Below are 23,438 nucleotides of genomic sequence, written 5' to 3'. Positions count from 1 at the left end.
CAATTCTCATTTGGATGATCCATGAAGGGATAGTGGACTTGATTAGGTAATTCCAAAAGTAGCAATTCTGAAGATGAACCATGCTGTGTCCTTTCTTCTACCCTACTTCAGCCGCCATCTGTGGCATCATGCTACTGTCCAATCCTTTGCCATGCATGTTTGACATATACATTTGACTGAGGCAACACATCATTGAAGCATGGTCCTACTGCTTCATGTACTATGATGAGGACAGACTACTCTTCAGCACTGTTCCTAGTGACACACTGGCAGACTTATTCACCCTGGACTGGTGCCCTCGATATGACCTTTGATTGTGCACCATTTAGAAAATTGCATGTCTCAATTGACTCGACTGCAGCATACTTCTGCCATTTACTCTGTCCTTCCTACTTGTGCTCACTCCCTCCACAATCATCCCAAGGCAGGAATGTTGGATTATACTTCTACTCCCCCATTCCCTTACTGCTACATTTTAGTGTGCTTGTGACGTATTATGAGTTGCAGCTCTTGATGCACACATTCAATGTACACTTCCACTACACCAGGCTGAGGTGCTATGTTACACGTGCTGTGGTACTCTCCATGCTACACTACTGCTACATCCAGCTCATGAGTGTTCCTTGTTCTACCCTGAGACCCCTACAGATTAGCCAGATAATGTATGCGTGACTCGTCAGTTGACTCACGGACAGGGAGAACATTTCACCGGCAATATGAATGCTTCTGAGGATCAGAGACTCTGCACATATTACATTGTGATACAGGGATATCCTACACAGGGATGTCTATGTCCCGGTACCGTCTTCAACGCTTAATGATGATTTACTAGGCTTCTGTACTCCTGCATTCCTCCTGCAACAACTACCTGTGTGTGAGTCTCTTAGATATTGGAAGCGATGGATGGTGGTGGCTCAATTTGATCTGCTTGATGCCTTATGTGTGGTAGACTCACTGTCCCCATGCACATTGAGGAAGTACTCCTTAGGGTCACATTGGTAAATATTCCGTTCTCTTCTCCATTTCCATCTCCCACTGTATTCTGTGCTATTGATGCAGTAGCATGCATCATATCCATGTGGGTTATGTGTCGTTGGTGCCTTGACCCACCACATGTCTCATGTGAAGTACTGTGTATATGGTGCACAAGGTTAATGGACCAAGGTATGGTGTTGTTGACCTCATTACTTTCTGGCCACCCATGCCATGTGCGCTACAAATGCTTTCTTTCTTCCATGGCTCTTTGTGAGTGTTGCGCTAACAGGGATGTGATCTATCCCTGTAGTGATTCTACGTGTACATGTCTGACTTTGCACGTGTGATTGGCACTTTCACCTTTAGATTGTAGTGTGATGTGGATGACACAGTACTTTATTTCAGTCTAGCATCTGCTGCATCATCCTATTCTCTCATATCTGACTGTGTGTCCATGAATCAGTCATGGTGTGCTCAAAACACCCTTGCCTTGACGCCAGCGGGACAGGGTTCATTCGCATGGTGCCACAGAACCAGCTTTCACGCTTTACCTGTGGCCAGAATCCCTTTCCCGCACAGCCGCACCAACCTGCACAAATATTACTGATTGTGGTCAAGTTTGCCAGACATCCGTACTTCTCACGTCCCATTTCTGTCATGTCTGGGGAGTGGAACTATGTGCTACACCTCCCCTTACTGCTACTCGTACTCCTTAGGTACTGCTACTTTTCTCACTTTTGCCCAGCAGGTCACCTGCACCACAGGCATGTTTTTTCAATGATGCACTACTGCCACTGCGTCTTGGTCAAACTCTGTGCCTGCAATGCTCACCCTCTGTATTGCATTCAGAACATGCACACAAAGAATTATGCTTGACGTAAAGGCCAGGGAACACATCTGTCTGCCAAAGATTGTCCTCCAGTGGCTAGCCATGGCTGAGAGAGTGCAATCATATAAATTATGCATTGTACACAGGGATTTGTGGGGCCTGTGTACTACCTATCTGCCAAAATGCAATCCTCAATGCTGCCCCTCCAGAGCCATGTCATCATGTTAGTCCTACCTTCTTCAGGTGTGCCAGTTCTGCAAGCACATTTTAGAGGGTGATCTTTGTCGTGAACAGGGGCCAGCCACTGGTATACCCTTTCTGCCACCCTCTGTTTTGAGACTCATGTCCTCATGTTCCTGGAACTCCTCTGGACTTTCCTATTCTACTCTTCGTTCTCTCTCCCTCTTCCCTGCTAAGCAAGCCGTCTTCTCTCTCACTCTCCACATACTATTTTTATTGCAGCTTGATGACTGGCTGTTTGATGTACCTCAGGGTCTCACAGGCCCTGGTCACCCCCAGGAATGTTTTGTGTACTTGCCTCCGGGAACGGAACTAATGTCATCATCGCTGCACTTGACTAATTCCCGTAGATACTAACATTTCTCTGCTCTTACCCCAGAATCCACTGACTGCACACACTTGGACCAGCGCTGACCTTGTTCCCACAGTCCAAATGGCAGTCCCCTGTGAACGTCTCTGCACTTGCTCAGTCTGATTGCACCATGCCTGTACGGCGTCTGTGTGTTCCGCCCTGTCCTCAGTCACAGCAGGGTGTCACAATCATGCAGTTGATGTAACTGTAGATTCATCATCATACATAATCAGTGTTGCCACCACTGTTGATTGTATGACATGCATAGAGACAGCCTAGAGTGACTATTTTGTTTTCAGTGATGCAATGGCACTGTAGGAGTGTTATTTTTCAGCCCTTGTTCCATCCATCCTTGGGGATCTTTGAGACACCAGCCTTGTGCATTAGGCATTTCGAGATGCAAATTTGCATGACGTGCCATTCCATGACACAGTATTCTGATCTTTTTAGATGACATATTGAATGGTTTGAGTGACACAGATGTGACTTACTGGGAGGTTTTGCATTTTGGGAGTAGTGTCATTGTGTTGGTTAGAGGGGATTGTCTTTTAAGTTGTAATGGAGGCACACAATTTTGCACATCGAGGGGCACATGCTCAGGGTAGTTTGGGGGGGACAGTTGATTGGCCCATTGTCATTATTGAAGTGCACCTGGAATGTTGCATGGTCGTGTGCACTCCACAGGGGATGGAGTTTAGGTGAAAGAAGTAGCCACAAGCTGGGTACGGCAGCCTCTCCACGTGCCCTTTGGCCAGCCATATACAAGCGGCGTGCCTGTGGGTGTGGATGTAGGGGCACCACCATGTCCACCGTTACGCCATGCTGTGTTGCAACATTGTGCAGGACACATGCTGCCACTATGATCCTGCAGACTACTGGTGGTGCATATAGCAACTCACCCCCAAAGTGGTCAAGGGAGCGGAACCGTGACTTGAGCACTCCGAATGTGCGCTCCACTATGGCCCGAGTTGCAATATGGGTGGTGTTGTATCTTGCCTGGGCAGGTGTCGTGGGGTTCCGTATTGGCGTCATCAAGTAGGTGCTCAGAGGGTAGGCACTGTCCCCTGGAGAGGTGAGAATGTTTGTCATTGGTGTGTATTTGTATGTGTCTAACATGCATGCATGTGCAGGTCCATTGATACTCACCAAGGAGCCATGTTTTGACATGCCTCCCAGCTTCCAGGGCCTTTGTAGGGGTGACATTCTCAATATGTAACTATCATGGGTGAATCCAGGATAGTTTGCCTAGACAGAGGTAATGATGTCCTTGGTGTCACACACAACCTGAACGTTGATGGAGTGCCAGTGTTTCCGGTTGCAATAGATATGCTCCATTGCCCTAGGGGGACGTAAAGCAACATGGGTACAATCAATGGCACCAAGCACTTTAGGGAAATGCGCCACCCCATAAAACTCCTGGACCACAGTCTGCCTTTCAGCACACTGAGTGGTGTGCAGTCATGATTTCCAACACCTAGTGTAGGCATTGTGACTGAGTGGGCTGTGAAATGCCCCCAACTATTGCAGTGGTCTGCTGGAATGAGCTAGTGGCCGAAAAATGCAGCACAGTGAGCCCCTCTTGCAAGGGGCTCAGTGCTTGGGAGCACAAGGTGGGTGATGTAAGGTCATCTTCCCATTCTGTGACCAGGTCTAGAATGATATGAGGGGGAATCATATACCTGGCATAGACCTGGTCATCAGGCATCCCAAAAAGTGTGGTCCTTGTGTGGAAAATCCCGGGTCTGGCCATCCTCCTCCTCCTGCTGTGTCTCACGATGACTGCTGCAACAAACAGTACATTCAACATGGCAGTATACGCGCATTAGTTGATCACGCATACTTTTTATGCATTTTTGGGTGTGCGTGTTGACGTTTCTGCCAGCTATCGCGTGGTGTAGCAGTCTTGGGATTTGCATGCACTATTTCATGTGCTGTTGGTCTCTATTTGAATCCATGAATGAACTTTCTTTGCGCGCTTATGGGCGCAGCAATTGTTTGACTGTGTAGCCTCCCTTGTAACTCCCACATTTTTGCATGTTGTTCCCCATTCGACGTGTTCCACCCCCTTTTTAGGTGACAGCGCAGACCCGGCCGGCCCTTCTCTGGGAGTCTCGTGCAAGGCGTTCGTGGTGTCGCAGTTACATGTTGGACCAGCGCAGATTCCTCGCAAGTCCCTGGTAAGCCCAGCGCAATGTGTTCCATAAATCAACAAACGGGCAATTGCGTGTGATTTCACGCGCAAGTCCCCAATTTTCTGCACAAATTAGTCCCTGAATCGGGGCCTATGACTCAATGTGTAACTAACCTCTGCTTGGTGCTGTCAGCGTTTACATAGCATTTAAAGAAGAGAATATAGCCATATTGGAACAGCCTAACCTAATTCGCTGGATAGAAGGACCTATCCTTAACGTTGTTTAAACTAAGTATATCAGTGAAAGCCAGGCAGCTAAAAAATGCACTCTACATGGACCCAGTATGTTCTTGTAATGACTGACAGAGGAAGCCAAGAACACATTTCTATTTTGTTTCTACTCAATGACTGACAAAAGCGACCCTATTTAAAATATTACTAAAATAACTTGATTTTGATCGCGAAAAAAAAGGGATAAGCTTAGGGCTTAGAAAGATGCATATTATTGTTATATTCTAACAAACACTCCTTTTAGCCTAAGCTAAGTCTTTTTTGGCCAAATCGGTGAGACTTTCAATATCTATGTCCATTAAATTCGGAATTTGCATTTCTTCCATCATCATAGTATTAGTTCTATAACTAGTTTTGGGGAGGCGCTTAATTCTTTTGACTACCCTAACACAACTCTTAGATATAAAGGAACAACATGCAGGACTACACTGAAGACAACAACAGCAACTTAACATTAACCCAAAAACCACTATTAATATAGACAGTAATTTCCATCACCAATCCTTTAGCAGACTCCCAAACCACTGGGACCACCTGTTCTCCTGTCATACCTCATAATGCAGTGCTTCTCCCAACAAAAGTAATCGACCAATAGCATCAAAGATATCTTGAGCTCTATCAAATATGTAAGTACGACAAGAAGAGCCCACTAATTCAAAAACCCCTCATTTTGCAGCCGTGGGAATGTCCAACACCATCCTATTTTGAAGTGCCATCAATCTAATAGCGTTCCGTTCAGTTGTTAAATTCACAAATATATTTGCAGTCTCGTTCAACATACTTTTTACCACTCTACTGGGTCTACAAATTCTTCTCGAGTTAAGAGTACCCCCTAACAACAGTATTATTCCTTTCCCAAAATCTGCTGTTAACTGTGCATCAGTATCAGTCTGGTCCACTTCTCTTTTCCCTCTCTGCAGTTTTACATGCTGGTATATATTCTCTTTGGAGACCACATAAACTCCAGGCAATATAGTAGCAAGATAGCATACACCTGTCCAGCCCCTCTTCAACCACGTATATACTTTCCCGTCCTCAGAAACATAATATCAATTCCCATGAGGAAGGATGGAATTAGTATAATTGGTATAATCAACAATAGTATCAAAGGATTGCATATTATATGTATCCCTACCTATAGCAAATAGAGGTTCTCCTATCCTATGGGTTACCTGGAATAAAGGATATGTAACATTCATATAAGAAGTGTAGGATCTCCATGGGAGGTTAGACACCATTTTAAAACTCGAACGATTGTTATTAAGGGTGTTATTACATATTTCAGGGTTTTTAATAGTAGTGTTAAGCATTATCCTTCAAGGAGGAGCTTGGGCTCTAGCCCAATCATTCATCATCCTACTACGAGATAAAGAAAGTACAGCATACAATATTGATCTATTAACTGGGACTGCATGATAGGTTATCCCTACGCCATCTCCACTGTGCGGAACATGTGAACAAAGCTAACAATGTGTTCAATTAATGGCTTTTTGAACTTTATCCAAAGCATGTACATATTAATTATTACGGTAACCATATCTTTGAAACACATCCAAGGGGTGATGAGTGTGTGTTAAGACACGGGGGCTAAAAGGGAGCTCACTAGTAACCTCTGTGTTTTGGAGAGAAGTGTCTTTAAAAGATGCACAGAATCATGTTCAAGGAACCAGAAAAAGGCAGAAAGTCCTACTACTAAAATCGTACAAAATGTTAATATTACTATACAGTCTTCATTTGTCCATAGTTTTTGTGAGTGAGAAGGTGAAGCCATATCATTGTTTTTCATTCGCGACTGATCACCAAATGGTTACAACTCCATAATGCAGATTCTTCTTCAGTCCTTTGATTCCCTGTTACCTCCTGGTGTGCACCGGGTTCAGGACACGCTGATTTCATATAGGTGCAAGGCTAACCCCAATATCAAACTCGCACTTGTAGGTTTCCAGTGGACACAGTCTGACCTCAGTACCAGATCTGCACTTTGTAGGATTCCAGTGGACGCAGTCCAACCTCAGTAACAGATCTGCACTTTGTAGGTCTCAAGTGGGCACTCCTATTCCTTCTTGTGTCTTAAATTGTATCTAGTTGATCCCGGAATATTATGATCTTTGAACAAGATGGGTGTCTGCATTGAAGACTTTATCTCAGATTTTGACAAACTCACAGGGGTGCAAGAATCCTTATTTCAGATGAAAGAGGATTATGTTCATCAGAGGGTGAGGGCAAAGGAACGAATTTGATGTGAGCAGTGTGGATCCAATGCTATTTCCCCTCTACTCAAATTGCAGTTTGCGTGGGCAATAACACCTGGTATGGTCCTAACCAATGTGGTTCCAGTGCAGAGCTTCGCTGAAAGTTTTTGACCATCACCAGGTTACCAGGCTTCTCCCAATTTCCTTCTCGCAAATTGTTGTCCGGCAAGCTATCCTTCACCTTCTGGTTGATTGAAAGGAATAGTTCAGTCAACTGTTTACAATAATCAACTAGCAGTGGCTTCTCAATGTCTTTCAATGATCATGGTCTAGGAGCACCCCAAACATTAGCTGGTCTGCTCACAACAATTTCATAAGGGGATAGCCCTGTTTTAGATGCAACTGTAGTCCTCTTAGAGAGTAATGCTAAAGGTGAAGCTTCTGGCCATTTAAGACCTGTGTGCGCACATATTTGATCTATTTTGTTCTTTAAAATTCCATTGTGGAACCCAATTAACCCCGTACATTGAGGATGGTTAGCTGTGTGAAATGTCTTTTTGAGCTCCAAACCATTACACACATTTTGTATTATTTCTGCAATAAAGTGAGGGCCATTATCAGACCAAATTACCTTGGGTAATCCAAAACTTTTGCAGTGGAGATGGTGGTATTATCTTTCAAGGGAAAAGCCCCTACCCATTTTCTAAAGGCACAGATTACTACTAGCACATATTTCAAATTATTACGTCTTTCTAATTCAATAAAGTCAAAATGCAACACTTCAAATGGAAAGGTAGGAGGGTAAAAAGTTTCTGCGGAGACCGCAGTCCCTCGAGCTATATTATTGCTTAGGCATATTACACAGTTCCTAACCACATTCTCAGTTGTTGCGTTAATCAAAGAAATCAAAGAAATACACCAAAGATTTTCCAATTGTTTACAAATAGCTTTAGCATATATGTGGGCGGGTCTGTGGGTCATACGCACAACCAGGGGAACATAAGCATTAGGTAACATCCATTGTTTTTTAGACCCTGTGACCCAACTCACCTCTTCATCTGTATAGCAAAGCTGTCTTCCCACCCCCTTATTTCCTCTTCCATGGCCATTGCTTGTATCTCTTTAATACTGACAGAGGTTTCCTCCATACATCCTAAATCCTGACCCCTTCTAATATTCTCTGCATTATATATCCCCAAGGTAAATCTAATGATGTTTGCTTAGCTATGGAGTCAGTAAAATAATTTCCTTTATGAATTTCAGTCACTGTTTTCTGATGGGCAGCACATTTAATTATCACTAGTTTCTTTGGTAGTGTTAGGGATGACTACAGTCGCAATATTAAGGAACCATGCTGTATCTTAGTTCCATGTGAGGTCAAAAATCCCTTTTCCATCCATAATTTTCCAAAATGATGTGCTACTTTAAAGGCATACTGACTGTCAGTAGAAATGTATACAGAAAGGTTTTCCGATAATTAACAAGCACAAGTCAAAGCTATGATTTCTGCTGCTTGCGCTCAGAGGTGTTGCTAGGGGGGTTGAGGGGGCTATAGCCCCAGGTCTTTTGGTTGTAGCCCTGGATAGAAGCTCAGGGGTTACAACCAAAAAGGCTAGCTAGCCCAGAGTCCCAACAGTCTCAAAACTAGTGTAGCCCTGGATCTTTTCCAGACCTAGCAACACCCCTGCTTATGCTGAATTAAAGAGTATTCGTTTAGTTTCTATTATAGTTTTTAAAGTACTAACCGCATAGGCTGCGGTAGTAGTTCCATCAGGCATTTTAAACATGATCCATCACAAAATAATTCTCCTCCCGCTTGCGGAAGGGGGGGTATCTGGCAAATCAATTTGGCCCTTGGTGTCTTCCTCAGTTGCGAAGATATAATGATAGTCAGCTGCCTCAATATCCCCGATGCCCTGATTTGGTATGGGTAATAGTTCAGCGGGGTAGAGTGTGTTGCAGCGCTTAATTTTGACATGTGGTGCAAACAATATCAATTCCTATCTGGTAAGTGGGGCTGTGTCATATATTTGTTCTGAGTCCTATTTAAAAGGACATCGACCGAGTGAGGTACCATCACGGTTAAAGAGTGACCTAAAACCATACCTTCACATTGTTTTACAGACAAAGCTACAGCTGCTACTGCGCGCAAACATTTAGGCTAAGCACATGCAACAGGGTCTAACATGGAGGAAAAATAGCTGCACAGTCTATTCCTTCCTCCATGTTCCCGTGTCAAAACAGCCAAAGCTCATCCATCAATTTCATGCACAAACAAAACAAATTCCTTGTTATAATCCAAAATCCCTAAAACGGGAGCAGAACAAAGCGCTGTGTGCAACAAGACAAATGCCTCTTGATGTTCAACAGTCCATGGCACTGGATCCTATACATGTATAGAGTTGTATCAAAGGCTTGACAATAAGCGAGAAATTGGGTATCCATTGTCTACAATAGGAGGAAGCGCCTAGAAGCCCTCTAACTTGTTTTTGAGTTTTTGCTGTTGCATTTTAGAAATTGCTTGTATTCTATCAGGTGCTAGTTTCCTACCCTCCTTATACAGGAGGTACCCATGATAAGCTACCTCCTGTCTACAATACTGACAGTTCTTCAAAGATGCTTTATGACCATGGCAGGCTAGATATGACAATAACAATATAGTTGCATGCTTACAGAGTTCCTCTGTGGGAGCTGCTATACGCAAATCATCAATATATTGAATCAATGTAACAGGTTAAGGCCATTTCAAGGAATCCAACTGTTCCTTAAGAGCCCTACTGTATATGCTTGGGCTTTCTGTAATCGTGTGGTATTCTAGTTAAAGTATACACTTTCCCAGCGAGGGAGAAAGCAAACAGGAATCTGCTTTCTGGATGTAATGGTATACTAAAAAATGCATTTTTTAAGTCAATTACTGAAAAATATTCTGCAAATGGCGGTATCATGGTATGAATGGTAGTAATGTCTGGAACTATTGGAAACAGAGGTACTACAATCGTATTAATTACCCTTAAATCAATAAAAAGACGATATGGTAGATCTGTGTCCCCTTTTTTAAAAATAGGTAAAATGGGGTATTTGTCATGGCCACAGAGCAAGGACCACAAGTTCCATCACAAAGGGTCCAGTTGGACCCAGTCCTGGAGCCTTTGGCACCAGGCTCATGAGAAAGTGTGCTCTGCACACTTTTATTCTGGTGCAAGTGCTATTTCCTCCCCGGCAGGGTCTCCATTTGCACCCAGATCGGGCGTGGCCATAGGAATACATTGGGCTGCACGTGCAGCATCTTCTGGGAGTGGCAGGGTGGGGCCACAAGGCAGAGCAAAGAGGTGTGGCTGGGACCAGGCTATTTAAGCCTGCCCCGCCCGCATGCAAGCGCTTCGCGTTAGTCTGCTTATAGCAGCGTAACGCTTACCGCCGCCTGAAACGCATTTTACCTGATACCAGCAATACCATCGTCTGAAGTGCATATTACCTGATTCCAGCAATAACCATCGCCTGCAGCGCATCTTACCTGATTACAGCAATAATCATTGCCTGCAGCGCATCTTACCTAATTCCAGCAATACCGTTGTCTGAAGCGCATTTTACCTGATTCCAGCAATACCATTGCCTGAAATGCATCTTACCTGATTCCAGCAGCCACCACAGTCGGAGCCCATCCTTACCTGATCCCAGCTTCCAACTCTTACTCGGGAGCCCATCTTCGGCCAACATCTTTGCGGATCCAGGTATCCATCACTCGCCGGCAGATCTTCGGATAGCAGCGTCCCGTCTGACTTTGCCAGGCCATCCCTGCAAGAGAAAAGGACAAACAAAGTTAGAAACAACATAAAACATTACGCTAACATGCAACACAATCCTCGCGCTTGATCTTGGAACCAAACTTACCAACTATTGGGACATCGTAAACTCCCCAGGCCTCCATTGGGGCTCACTTCCAGCACCGCAATTCCGCTGGGCCTCTCATCACCTATTGGGGAGAAGGATAGACATTACAAGGGATACGGACAATAATCATGGAAAAAAGACATTGCAAAAGAATACGGACAATAAGCATTGTTGAAGAACACTTACCTTTGAAGTGGATCAGCCAGAGCCGGTCTGGGCTGCCACGCACATGGACCAGTGAAGAAACTAGGTCTATCTAAGGCGCCCCTGCAGTGAGAAGCAGGACGGAGAGCTCACCATCATAAATAAACAGGTGAGACTATATGGGTAGGCGCATGCTCAAAACATTCTGAGAAGAAGGGTTTGAGGGAAATTAAAGCCATATCACAGCATTCTCACGGCCTCTGGTATTCTCGCATGCGCAGTTTCAACAACCAGCGCAGTCCATAACACAGGAGCAGGGGAAGAAGTCTGACCCAGGGGAGCCAGTTCCAGGGAGGGCTGCAAACGTGCCCCATCGTCCCCGCAGAGACCAGGTGAGCGTAACACTATTGCACACACTCCCCGTTATTTCTTCTACGATCCCTTGTCTTACAATATCTGAGACAATTCTTTCAAGGGCTGAATAACCTTCAGGAGATACCTTGAACTGAGGAATGCGCGGATAAATTGCTCCCTGTCGAATTTGTATTTTTACTGGGGAAATATCCATAAGACCAACGTCATTATCCGATAGTGGCCATAAAGTATCAGGGATGTTATCAAACTCGGGTTGCAAAGGTTTTGCTAAAAACTGATTCATTTTCGACAGACATACCGTAATGTGTACTCTGTCTGGTGTACAATAAATAGTAGCACACAACTTTTTCAACATAACGCGAACACATTTTCTGCACACTGTGTAGTTAATAAAAATGGTATCTCACTAGCTGATGGACCTAAAAGGACAGGCACTGCGGCCGATACTTTACTAACTACAGGTGTTCCAACAAACCCTAATGAAATATTAGTATGCCCACTCAAAGGACTATCTGGAACCTTAGCATGATCTATGGAGCTCTTTTGCACCGCTGTGTCTGCTCGAAATAGATGCTCCTGTCTCTCAACTCTCATGTGAACATAGGGATGGGGATTGGTTCCATTTTCATTCGAGGGCTCTCTTATTCTGAGAAATTCCAAGAGAAATCCCCAATATTGAATTGATTAGTGACAAAAGAATCACTTGGTTTATCAAAAATATTGGTTAATAGGGACTGTAGTAGTTGGCACAGGGCCAATCGCCATCCCAGGTGGTACCCATCCACCCCTACTTCCTACCTGTCCTCCCGATTAATCTTTTTCTCGGATACCACCCTTTTGAGCTGTGCAACTATCATAGTGGGAAGGTTAAGTACTGCCAGAGCGGTCCTTTTGCCAGCTGTCCTGTTAGCATGAAGCTGAAAAAGTGCGTCCCATGTCCTCCCCTATGTTGCAGGGTCAGTGACATTTCTAGTTGGTGTCCAAATATCTGATGGCAAAATTACTGAGAACAATGTTTCCAAATCCCTACTGGGGAAGACAGAGGTATTTAAAACGGTCTCCAATTCATTATAAAACCCTGTAGGATTGTTCTTAATATCAGGGATTGTCTGTTTCTAATGCATTTAATTCTTGCCTGGAAAAGGGCACATGAACAAATTGGATATCATATTTAGCGGGCTGCATATTTGGCTTTGTTTGATTTTCAAAGACAGGGCTTCCTTGAGCATCAAGCATAGCCTGCTGTGGTATGGTATATAAACAGGCACCACCACTCGCATAGGGAGCTTTCAATTTTAAAAGTGCCGGTAAGTGAATGAGTAGCTCATGGATACTCATTATGGATGCTTTATCTATTGTAGGTTTTAAGTGTTGCAACTAGGCAGATTTTTCGAACTCACCTTCCTCATTCTGTTACATAATTGCATCCAACATGACTTTCATAGCATGCATCTGCATCTGGGGGACATACTGACAAAAAGTACTGCAAATGACTGGAAGAGGGGTCATAGTGGTGGCCCATTTAAGAGCAGTACGTATTCTTAACTATAATTCTTCATCTGGCACACAAGATTCTTTACATGCTGTAACGATAACAGGCTGTTGGACATATCCAGAAGTATTAGTTTCAGTTTCTAATTCCAATTAGGTATTCTCTAGTCCCTTCATTTCATCAAATATCTCTCAAAGTCCTTTAACATGTGAAAAGGCATCCTTCTACGTATTAAAAGAGAAGGCAGCTGAATTCAAATATAGTAATTCCCAAGGAACTGCCGAGGGCAATTTTTGTTCCCACTGGATTCGAATCTCATCACCCAAACAGTCTAACAAAATTAGTTGCTAAGGACAGTGAGGGGTGGCAGACTGTCTGGACTATTCAATAGATCCTTGACCAATACTAAGTGTGTATCCAATGCAGACAATCCAATCTGTGGGAAAGGACCAGGGCTATAGTTACAGCTACACTGTATGTGGAGTAAGTGCCCAAAGTAACACGGACCACTCAAAATGGAGAGAAACGCAATCTTACCTAATTAGTATGAACCAAATACCAATAAATGGTTGGATTACGGCGTGACCACTATGATTTTTTTCCTTTTTATGACATAATTTCACGATCATACTGGACATTAACATAAATGGTCTGTTTTTCAAAATGGACATCCACAAGCACAGATTACACTATCGCTAGGCGTGCCTCGAGGAATTGCCACGTCGACACGCTCAAAATGGCCACCGATATAAGTATAGCAATAGCCAAGACAACCGGTCTAATTTTGCTCACAGGCTGCCGGAGGCTCCAGTGCCCTGCAGCTTCGTTCTAACGCTTTGCGCTAGGTAAGATTATTGATCCTCTTCTTAACGTTCTTGGTACAGCACGCCAATTTAATTCCAACTAGTAATCTACTGGGATGGGGGTTATACTTCCTTGCCCTGATATTCTGTGCCTATGCATTCGCTAGTGAGAACACCTAATGGAGGAACCTGTGTTCGTTTATGTCACTTTGCAGGTGTGATCCTGGGGACGCACCATTTTCGATTCACGGACACATTAAATTCCACACACCGTAATCCAACTATTTATTCTGATTTTGTTCATTCTAATTAGGTAAGATTGCGTTTTTCTCCATTTTGAGTAGTCCGTGTTCATTTGGACACTTACTCCACATACAGTGCAGTTGTAACTATAGCCCTGGTCCTTTCCCACGGATTGGATTGTCTGCATTGGATACACACTTAGTATTGGTCAAGTATCTATTGAATAGTCCAGACAGTCTGCCACCCCTCACTGTGGTACTAATCCATTACGGTGAGAACCTGCAGATTAGTCTCCATTGGAGACACCCCCTTTTTCCTAATGATGCATTGATTGCCTAAGTAATTACTATGTGGTTCAGATTTAGATTCTCACACACACTCCTTATACGTCTCTCTGTCCCATTTTTCTGACAGAGCCCGCATGAAGCTCCAACCTTCACCTATCCCGTCCTGATGAAGGCCTACTTAAGAACAGCTACAATGCAGCTCTTTTAGGCTGAAACACAGTTGTGTTGACCATATGACTTTGAGTCTCAGTGTCCACCTCACACTTATTTTGTTGCAGTCATGCACTATGTACTGTTTGTTTAAAATGTTGTTACTCATGCAATCCTTTTAGGTTCCCAGGGTATTTACTTGCCATGTAATCAAAGGATCCAAGACAATGACGTTGGATTTGCACTAACTGTATCTTTTGTTGATTTTGTATATATAAATATTGAGCATCCTGCTGTGATGTACAGTAAAACGTGTGAATAACCAACGAATACTGTGGAAATTGTTTAATCCAAGATATGAGTGTGTGCTTTAGGTATCAAAGACACTGTTCATTTTGTCTTATTGAATGGAAAAAGAAAGAGTCAATTTTGCTTCTGCTGGATTGAAAGAAGGTAGACACATCTTCTTATCCAGTCCTTTCCCATGTTGAGCGTCTCTTTGCCAACCTGGGGTTTTGAAAGCTGTCCAGTGAAGTTCCTGGCAAACAAGGAAGTGGTGCAAAGAAAGGCGGATAGTGATGTAATCCTTTCCTCTATTCTGTGTTTTTATTCTGTAACATATCTGAGTTAATAAATGGGCAGACAAGCACCAGCTTGAAACACTTGTCTATAGGTGTGTTATAAATGCCATATCAAATCTCTGAGCACTGAGACTTGAGCCAGCAAAACACTTACCAAATGTATGAACCTCCACAATTCATGAAGGGTATGGAGGGGTTGTTAAGACCAAGCCACATGTGAAGGAACAGCTATAGTTCCCTGTGGTTGCTAGCTGGTTGAAAAAGTGGGCAACACATGCCTTCTATGCCAGGCGCTGGTATTGCTCAGTACTCTGCTTTAGTCTACCCACAAGAACAAGGAAACACATTGGGCCTCATTACATGGATGGCGGAGAACCATGGTGCTATTAGCGCCTTGGTTCATGCTGGTAAAATACCAGCACCGCCTTGGCGGAAAGGGGAATTACCGCCCCATTCCAAGGTTGGCGGGGCGGTAATTCCCCCTTCCACCATTGCCCTTCCCCATTCCCATTTTTGGCCCATAGGGCTCAATGGGAATGGGGAAGGCGCTAATTACGGTACCGCAAATTGCGGTACCGTAATTAGCTCCCTGGGTCCCTTTGCGGGTTGGTTTTTAACGCCTGTAAAAAGCAGGCGTTAAATCCCCCAACCCGCAAAGGGACCGCGTAGTAAGGCGGTAAGGATTTACCGGTACCGGTATTTTACCGGTACCGGTAAATGCTTACCGCCATCCGTGTAATGAGGCCCATTATGTGTAGGCACACTATAAATATCCAATAAATAAATAAGGATACCACCACTAGAAAAAAATAAGCACAGATTTCTGAACTCTTTCAGAGGATTCTTATCTTCAAGTTTAGGGGTTTATCCTGGATACCTTACGTTTTATTTGTTTTCTCAAAACAGTGGATTTGCCACACTTTTTGTTAAAAAGTAGAAAACTTTTGTCTTTCGTGCAATTATTATTTATTTATCCATTGTTTCATGTGGACTCATAGTCCCAATTGTGGTCAACCGACACGTGTTTCGACCGCATCAGTCTTTATCAAGGCAATTGGTATGGAATAGATGCCCCAAGTGGGGTAAGGTGGTGATGAGCGGTCAGTCCAATGGATGACGGTTGGACTTCAAGTATGCCCTTAATAATATTCAATCTGGACGCAATCAAGCCCAATCAAGAATATTCTTATCTTCCAGAACTGATACATTTCAAGAAGTAGAAATGTTGAGATCATCTATTGCCAAGGCAGACATTTCCAAGCTGGAGAAGATGCTAATGAATAGTGGCATATCAAAATGGATAACGGTCCACTATGCCAAAGCAAGAACATTTGGGAATACCTAGACAGATGAGGATTAAACAAAATCTACATCACCCCATGCTACTTTTAGATGAAACGAGATGCTGAAGAGTCATGTGGGCTTGTAATAATGTTATGCACATCGCACAAGAAAAGGAGGTGGATCTAGTAAAGGAGTTAGATATTAACCGTCCCAGTCCTGTGAGAGCAGTGCACCTAGACCCCCCCCCAAACTTTAAGAAAAATTGCCTTCACGCTTTCGCAACAGAGCTCATGGCTACTTAGCATTCCGTCATGTGAAGCCATTGATATGCAGAGGCAAAACAACAATACCCAAGTGAACTTCAGGAGACATATATCACCTTCATACACCTACCCAGAGTATTAATTAGTTCACAGGAACAGACATCAGCAACAGAAAGTCAATAATCCTTTCAAAACCATCTCCTTGACTGTAACCCATATCAACATCACTATGGTGAATGCAGAAGGGCCCAATGGATCAGGGACTTAAAACTTGTCAAGTTAAAAAAGCCTGAAGGGGCCACCGGTGGTGTAGTTCTTCAACTACAACACTCCCATAAGAATCTGATCTAGAAGAAAACATTGCTGACTCCTACCAGTAGCTGCCTTGAACCATCATTCAATCAAGACATGATCATGCACCAAAACAATGATATCTAGGGAACACCCATTTCAACCATTCCAACACCAGTGATGAGTAGGGAGATCAATAATCTCAATATGAACTGCAGTATTTGACAAAGAATGATATAAGGCTATGGATACAATTATACACGTTGTTTTTTTAAATGAAAGTATCACCATTTTTTATGTTGTGGTTTATCCAGTTAAAACAACAATGCACTGTGCTTCTAATTGATTCTTACCTTTGTCAGAGCCTCTGTGCTAAGTATCTGTTGTGATTTAACCACAGCTCTGTATAGGCAATGTTCACCTGGTTCACTTGACTAAGTCCCCACCTCTGTGTTAGATCTCTGGAGGAACAGAAGATTCTGATTACAGAGGCGAAAACTGCTTACTTCACTGCCACCATTGTGGCAGCCTCTAACAGGAGTAACTCTTTGAATTGAAATAGTAAAGCATTATAGCAAACCCTCACCCACCCCCGAGGTACCAGCAACTCAGGGAAAATATGACAGAATCAACACATTTTTAACAACAAAATCTGAGAGACCATCAAATCAACCTCCCACAGCAGTAGCGCCCCCACTGCACTCCAACACACACACTGCCCCTCTGGACCGAATTATCTCTTATCTCCCTCCCGGATCTCCTAAAACTGATTGCCTCCCTCAAATCTACTTCTTACTTTGACGATATCATCCCGGCCTCCATCATTAAAATACTGACGGCCCGGCGCTCAATGCGCTCCTCAGCATCATTAATGTTTGTATTTGCGCAGACACGTGGCATATCGCAGAGCGGTTTCAGGAGCTCTGCTCTCCTGCATTGTTTATGTATTTTTCCCCTGCACTCTGCTCCTCTCTCATCCACGTCCCCCTGCAGGGTGACGGGAAGCGCTGACATCCTGCGCAGTGACGCGGCTGTGTGTCACTACATATCCCCTTTTTTATTAGTCCATTACATAGTCTTTATATTTCCCTGTTGATATACTCACCCTACTGATTCTTAGGGATCTGGTTTCTTTGCTGCCTTCTCTTGTCTTCTGTGGTATATTCGGATGTGCTGTTTCTCCTTGCCACTCCATCTCCATATTGTCTTCCATAGGTTCCGATTGTAAGGAGGGCTGTTCTGTTTCAGAGAGTGTCTGGTGGTTCTTCTCTCATGTCAAAGTTCCTGCTCCATATTGGCCCTCTTCTTGATTCCTTCTGTTCTCTTTGGGTTCTCCTTAGTTTCTGTTTGACTCTGCAGTGCAATTCTGTCTCTGTTCCATTTCTTCGCATTTGCAGCCTGGGTGTAATATTCATCTAACTTGCTTGGATAGGAGCACTATACTTAGACATTGTCCGCTTGTGTTTGTGTGGCATTCTGATCTTGACCCAATCTCCTCTTTCAACGTCTTTCCTCGCATCATGCACTTCCTTTCACTTACTCTAAGTTTCTTTCGGCCTGCCTTGTGCTTCTGTTCGTTTTTTCTCCATTGTCTTTTCATTTTTCTTTATCCATTGCAGTGAAAGTCTCATGTTCGTTAGTCTCTTCCTTATGTAAAATGGGGAAACACCTGTGATACTGTTTGGAGTCATCAAACGTGCTGCTATATTTTTGCTCGCTTCTTCTTGACAATCTAGTCCACATCTGTGGTTGCCTGTCTGATTCTTTTCACCTATTGATAGATTTGTTTCCACTTGTCCATTTGATTGTGGGTGATACAACGTGGATTTCTAATGTTTCGCATAATTCTTTCGTAGGGACTCTTTCATCTCTTCAGAGATTAACTGGATTCCATTTTCTGTGACTTTTTCTTAGGGTATCCTACTCTCCTGAACACCTCTTAAAAACATGTTGTAACTGGCGTTGGCCCTCATTATGTGTTTGGTGGTGTGGCCAAGAACGGGGGTAATGCAGTGGTAACTCAGTTACCACTGCATTACTGCTACATTACCACACTGCTGAACTATGGGTTTGGAGGTAAGGCAGAGGAATAAACCTCCAGCAGATGCTGGAGGTAATTCCTCTGCCTTACTGCCAAGAAATTGCCCAATTGGCAAATTGCAGCCGGTGGTATTTCTGCCAAAGTCCTCATGGAGTCCTATCGACTCCAATAAATGAGAATTAACACCACTGCTTGTAATTCAGCTGTAATTCCGCCTGACCAATTGGCGGTAGCGGGCAATCCATTTGGTGGTATGTTAGGGGTTTTAACACCAAAATACCACCAAACTTCTAATGAGGCACTTTGTTGTTATTTCCACCATGAAAGGACCTCAGACCATTTGGATACGTTGCATTCTTTTGCTCAGCTGGGAGGTATTCCATTGGTCCTATGAAATCTACTCCTAGTTGATCCCATACGTCTTTGGGCCATTCTACTATTCCCAACAGTGCTATTCTTGTAACTCCTGTAGCCATTCGTTTGCCTTGTCCCTTGCAAAGGGTGCAGTTACTCAGAGTTCATTCGGTCTCTGTGTCCATTTGGGGCCACCAATATTGTTCCTGTATTCTTAGTTCGGTGAGTGTCGCTCCTGTATGTACTTTATGACCCCGCCATATTATTTTGCTGCTGAGGCTGGTGGGAGGTATCAGTATGTTCCTTTCCATTAGAACTAATTTATGCTCATGTAGTTCAGTTAGTATGTTCCAGCAGCTTTGTATTTCTGGCACTAGCATTCTTTCTCATGGCCACCCTCTGCTGGTGTACTCCAAGGTTTTCATTATGGTTTCACATTTTCCTGATTCTCTATGCCATTCTTCTGTAGTTATGGTTGGGTCATTCTCCATGATGGACACTAATACGCATTCGTCTTTCAGAGAAGTCTATTTTGCAATCTTTCTCTATGCTCTATCTGAAAGTTATACTCTTGCATGTTGGTGCTAGTCTCGCTAAAGCTTAGTGCCTGATTTCCTGTACTCCTGGGTCCCAATATAGTTGCTACTGTCTTGTGATCTGTCCACAACTAAAATCTTCTTCCCATAGTTTGTCCATAAATGGTTTACTGCCCAGTTGCATGCTAGAATCTCTTTTTCTAACACAGAACAATGTTGCTCCTAACTTATCAGTGCCTTTGATTCAAATGCTACTCTGTAGGTTTCCTTTTGTGTCTGTTGCTTAATGGCTGCACCTATCCAATATGCACTGCCACCTATGGCTATGATTTTTCTGTTTATTGCATCCAATGGTTTAAGGTTTGGTGATTCTATTATGTCCTACTTTACATTGTTGAATATCAACCAGCATCAATCGATACATTCACATTTTTCTCCTTTTTTCAGTAGTCTCCTCAATTCTTCTGTCTTGCTAGAAAAGTCTTGTACAAACTGCATAATATTCTGCCATTCTCATGAAGGACTTCAGCTGTTCTGTCTGTGGTTCCGGGGCTTCCGCTTGCACCAGGCTCTCCTTTGGTTCCACACCTACTGCTGGCACTATGCATTCCAGGAATGTCTTTCTTTTTAGCCGTAAATCCTTTAATCTTCAGTCTTTCCAACACCTTTTCCAGGGCGGCATCATGCACCTTCTTGGTGATACCGTATATGAATACGTCGTCCTGAAAGATCTTGACATTATCTATGCCCTGTACCTTTTTGGTTATGATCCTGTGGAAGACCGATGCTGCTGAACACAATCCGAGTGGCATGAGTTTGTACTGATAAGTGCCATAAGGAGTCACGGACACTGTTAAATGTCTCAACTTGGGGTACTGTTTGACTTGATGATATGTGCTGTTTATATCTAACTTAGAAAATATAATGAAGCACTTGTGCATAGGCGCATTATAAATGCCATATCATATCATATCACTGCTTCTCCTTGCAAGGACTGCATCATCTCAGATATGTTTGGAAAACGATAATTATCGCTTACCACCTTTACATTCAGCGCTCTTAGGTTTATGCACATTCTGAGCTTGCCAGACCTGTTCCTCCCGGTTATTACTACAGGACTAAGCCATTACGTGGCTTCTGCAGTCGCAATGACATTTTCTTCCCGCAATTTTTTAAACATCTCTTGCAGCTCCTCTCTTGTTGTGACTGCCACTAGTCTCACTTTTTGCTTGACCAGTGCAATTCCTTCTCGCAATTTAATCTTGTACATGCACCATTTCAGTATCCATATTGTGTCCTAAAAGATTTCTGCATATTTTTTGAGTATTTCCTGCCTTTGGCGTTCAGATCTAGCTTGATGTCCAATTCAACTTAGTGTCGGCCATTCTAGGAGTTCATCTCCTACATCTGTGACATATACCCTACTTTTGTTTTCCTATCCTTAAACTGGATGTCAGTTTTGAAATACCCTAATATCTTTATTTCTGTGCCACCGTAGACTATCGGTTTCGATCTGGATTTCTTGAGACTCGACACGTCTCTCTTCCACCTCTGTTCATACGGTTTTTCTGATATTATCATGAGGTCGGAACCTGAGTCGGCCATCATTCTTATGGACTTGCCTCCTACTCGCACCTCACAGTGCGGTTCTTCTTTCTTCCCTTTTTCTTGATCGCGTTCATACTCAGTATTTTGACTAGTCTGGGTTCAGGCTCTTCTTATTCTTCACTTTCCCTCATTTCTCTCTCTACTTGCGTCACAGTTTTGGTCCTGCACATTCTTGCACAATGGCCTATCATTTGGCATTTTGAGCACTTTCTTCCTTGGGACAATCTTTGTCATGTATCGCTTGTCTGCGCATGCCACACTTGTCTGCGCATGCCACACTTGTAACACTCTCTCGGATTCCTGGGTTCTTCTGGTTTCTGACCTTCCCTTTTTTCGGCATTCTCCAATCTTCTGGGTCTGTTGCTCTTTCATCTTACTTCGTTGATTTGAGTAATTTCTTTCTCTGAATTGTGTTTTTGTTGTTTTTGTTTGAGCAGCATACTTTCTTCCACACTGTGTGCTATATTCAGGATTTGTTCTAACATGCGTGGTTTACATTGCAGCACCTTTTCTTGTATTTTGGCGCTCCTCCACCCCACTACCAACAAATCCCTTAACATAGTGTCTATCATGTCCCCAAAATGGCAATCAGTTGCTAGCTCTCTGAGCGCTGTGAGATAGTCATCTACCGACTCGTTCACCCCTTGATTCCTTTCATGGTAGTGCAACCTGCACCTCAGTTCGTCCCTCTCTTCTCAAACCTCTTCTTCAAACTTTTTAGTGCTTCTTTGTAAGGACTCTCAGTGTTTGAGCAATCACGTTCTTTCTCTACTGGAAGCGTGTAGAATTTTCTATACTTAATGCATTGCTCAATATGGCTGCTTTTCTTTTTTCACTCAGTTCTTGAAGACCTGATGCCTCCATATATACATTAAGGTTCTGTAGCCAAAGTTTCCAGGGTCTGGTTGGCCTACCTGGATTTTCCAGAAACACTGGAGGAGTTGCCATGTACTGCGCCATCTTTTTTTTGTCTCTCCTGGTGTTTCTTTCATTCTCCAATTTGCCGGTGGCCCTCTTGACCAGTGGATATCTATCTAGATCCACTTGTGTGCTGCTCCTTGCTTTCTTTTATTTCCATCAGGAGAATCATTTTGCCAAAATGCCAGGGGTATCGGAAGTGACATCACACAACGCTTGACCTCTGATGACATCACGGGAAGTGATGCAATTTGACCCCACCTCGAAGTGACATCACAGGAAGCAATGAAACACGACCTTTCACCCCTTGACAAAACAGGAAGTGGCATCACATAGCATTGTTCCTAAGTACACTACGAAACATATGATTACGATATCACTAATGTGATATACATTTCATACAAGAATGGGCCACCATATGTATTGTTAATGTCAGTGTGCTTAGGCCCATATTACCAAATTACTGTGAATGCAAGCAGACGTCCAAGGCTAAATGATAATGATGTGTTATTATATAGCACTTACGTTAAGCACTTTATATAGAACAAATATACATACAATATAACCCAACCTGTGCTGGTACTCATTTATCGAATTCAGAAGGATTAAAGGCTGAGTTGGTCTTGCAGTGGGAGATTCAAACCTTCAACCTGCAGATCACACTTACACATTGCAATAGCGAGCGCTGAACCCACTGAGCTATTTTACCGGTGATAGTAAAATGAGCAATTACATGTCTGAATGTTCTCAAAATCAAAAAGCAAATTACACTCTCTAGTGGATACCATTAAACTGGTAAATGAGATTTAACAGCAGGCCAGTTCATCTGCAAGTCTGGAACAAAGTTGGCTGCATCTCAAGCCTGATTTCATCTTCTTTTCAGGCTTCAGAGGTTGGCAAAATAGGGAAAGCAGTGCACTGAGACAACATCCCATACTCTAGGCACTCATTACCTCATACATGCAAACAAACATCCTGAACAGCATGCCAGGGAGATGGGAATGATAGACACATTAAAACAAAGCATGAATTGTGGCACAATGAAATCCATAGCCACTTTATGTTCTATGGTCAAATATTTCTACACTGTACACAAGCTTTTAGGCACAAGGGTTGTGTCAATTGGCCGAGGACACCGAGATGGAATGTTTGTGATAATCGTAACAG

The 23,438-nt window shown here is 43.3% G+C and overlaps 1 long non-coding RNA gene across 2 annotated transcripts in view; it reads right to left on the bottom strand.

Annotated features, from left to right (window-relative positions):
* The window catches only part of LOC138473679 (uncharacterized), a 256,147-nt gene that overhangs the window by 115,444 nt on the left and 117,265 nt on the right, over positions 1-23,438 (bottom strand). The window contains exon 2 of one of the 2 annotated variants that reach the window (XR_011268848.1): positions 17,168-17,275. The exons of the other annotated variant lie outside the window; for it this stretch is intronic. This is a non-coding gene — a long non-coding RNA (uncharacterized lncRNA). The remainder of the gene's footprint in view (positions 1-17,167; positions 17,276-23,438) is intronic. 2 annotated transcript variants of the gene reach the window in all.

Source organism: Ambystoma mexicanum, chromosome 8, assembly GCF_040938575.1.
Source record: "Ambystoma mexicanum isolate Mex_15411 chromosome 8, UKY_AmexF1_1, whole genome shotgun sequence".
In the NCBI taxonomy this organism is placed as follows: Eukaryota; Metazoa; Chordata; class Amphibia; order Caudata; family Ambystomatidae; genus Ambystoma; species Ambystoma mexicanum.
The sequence above is the reverse complement of the archived record's forward strand: the minus strand, read 5'-3'. Positions and strand labels throughout refer to the sequence as shown.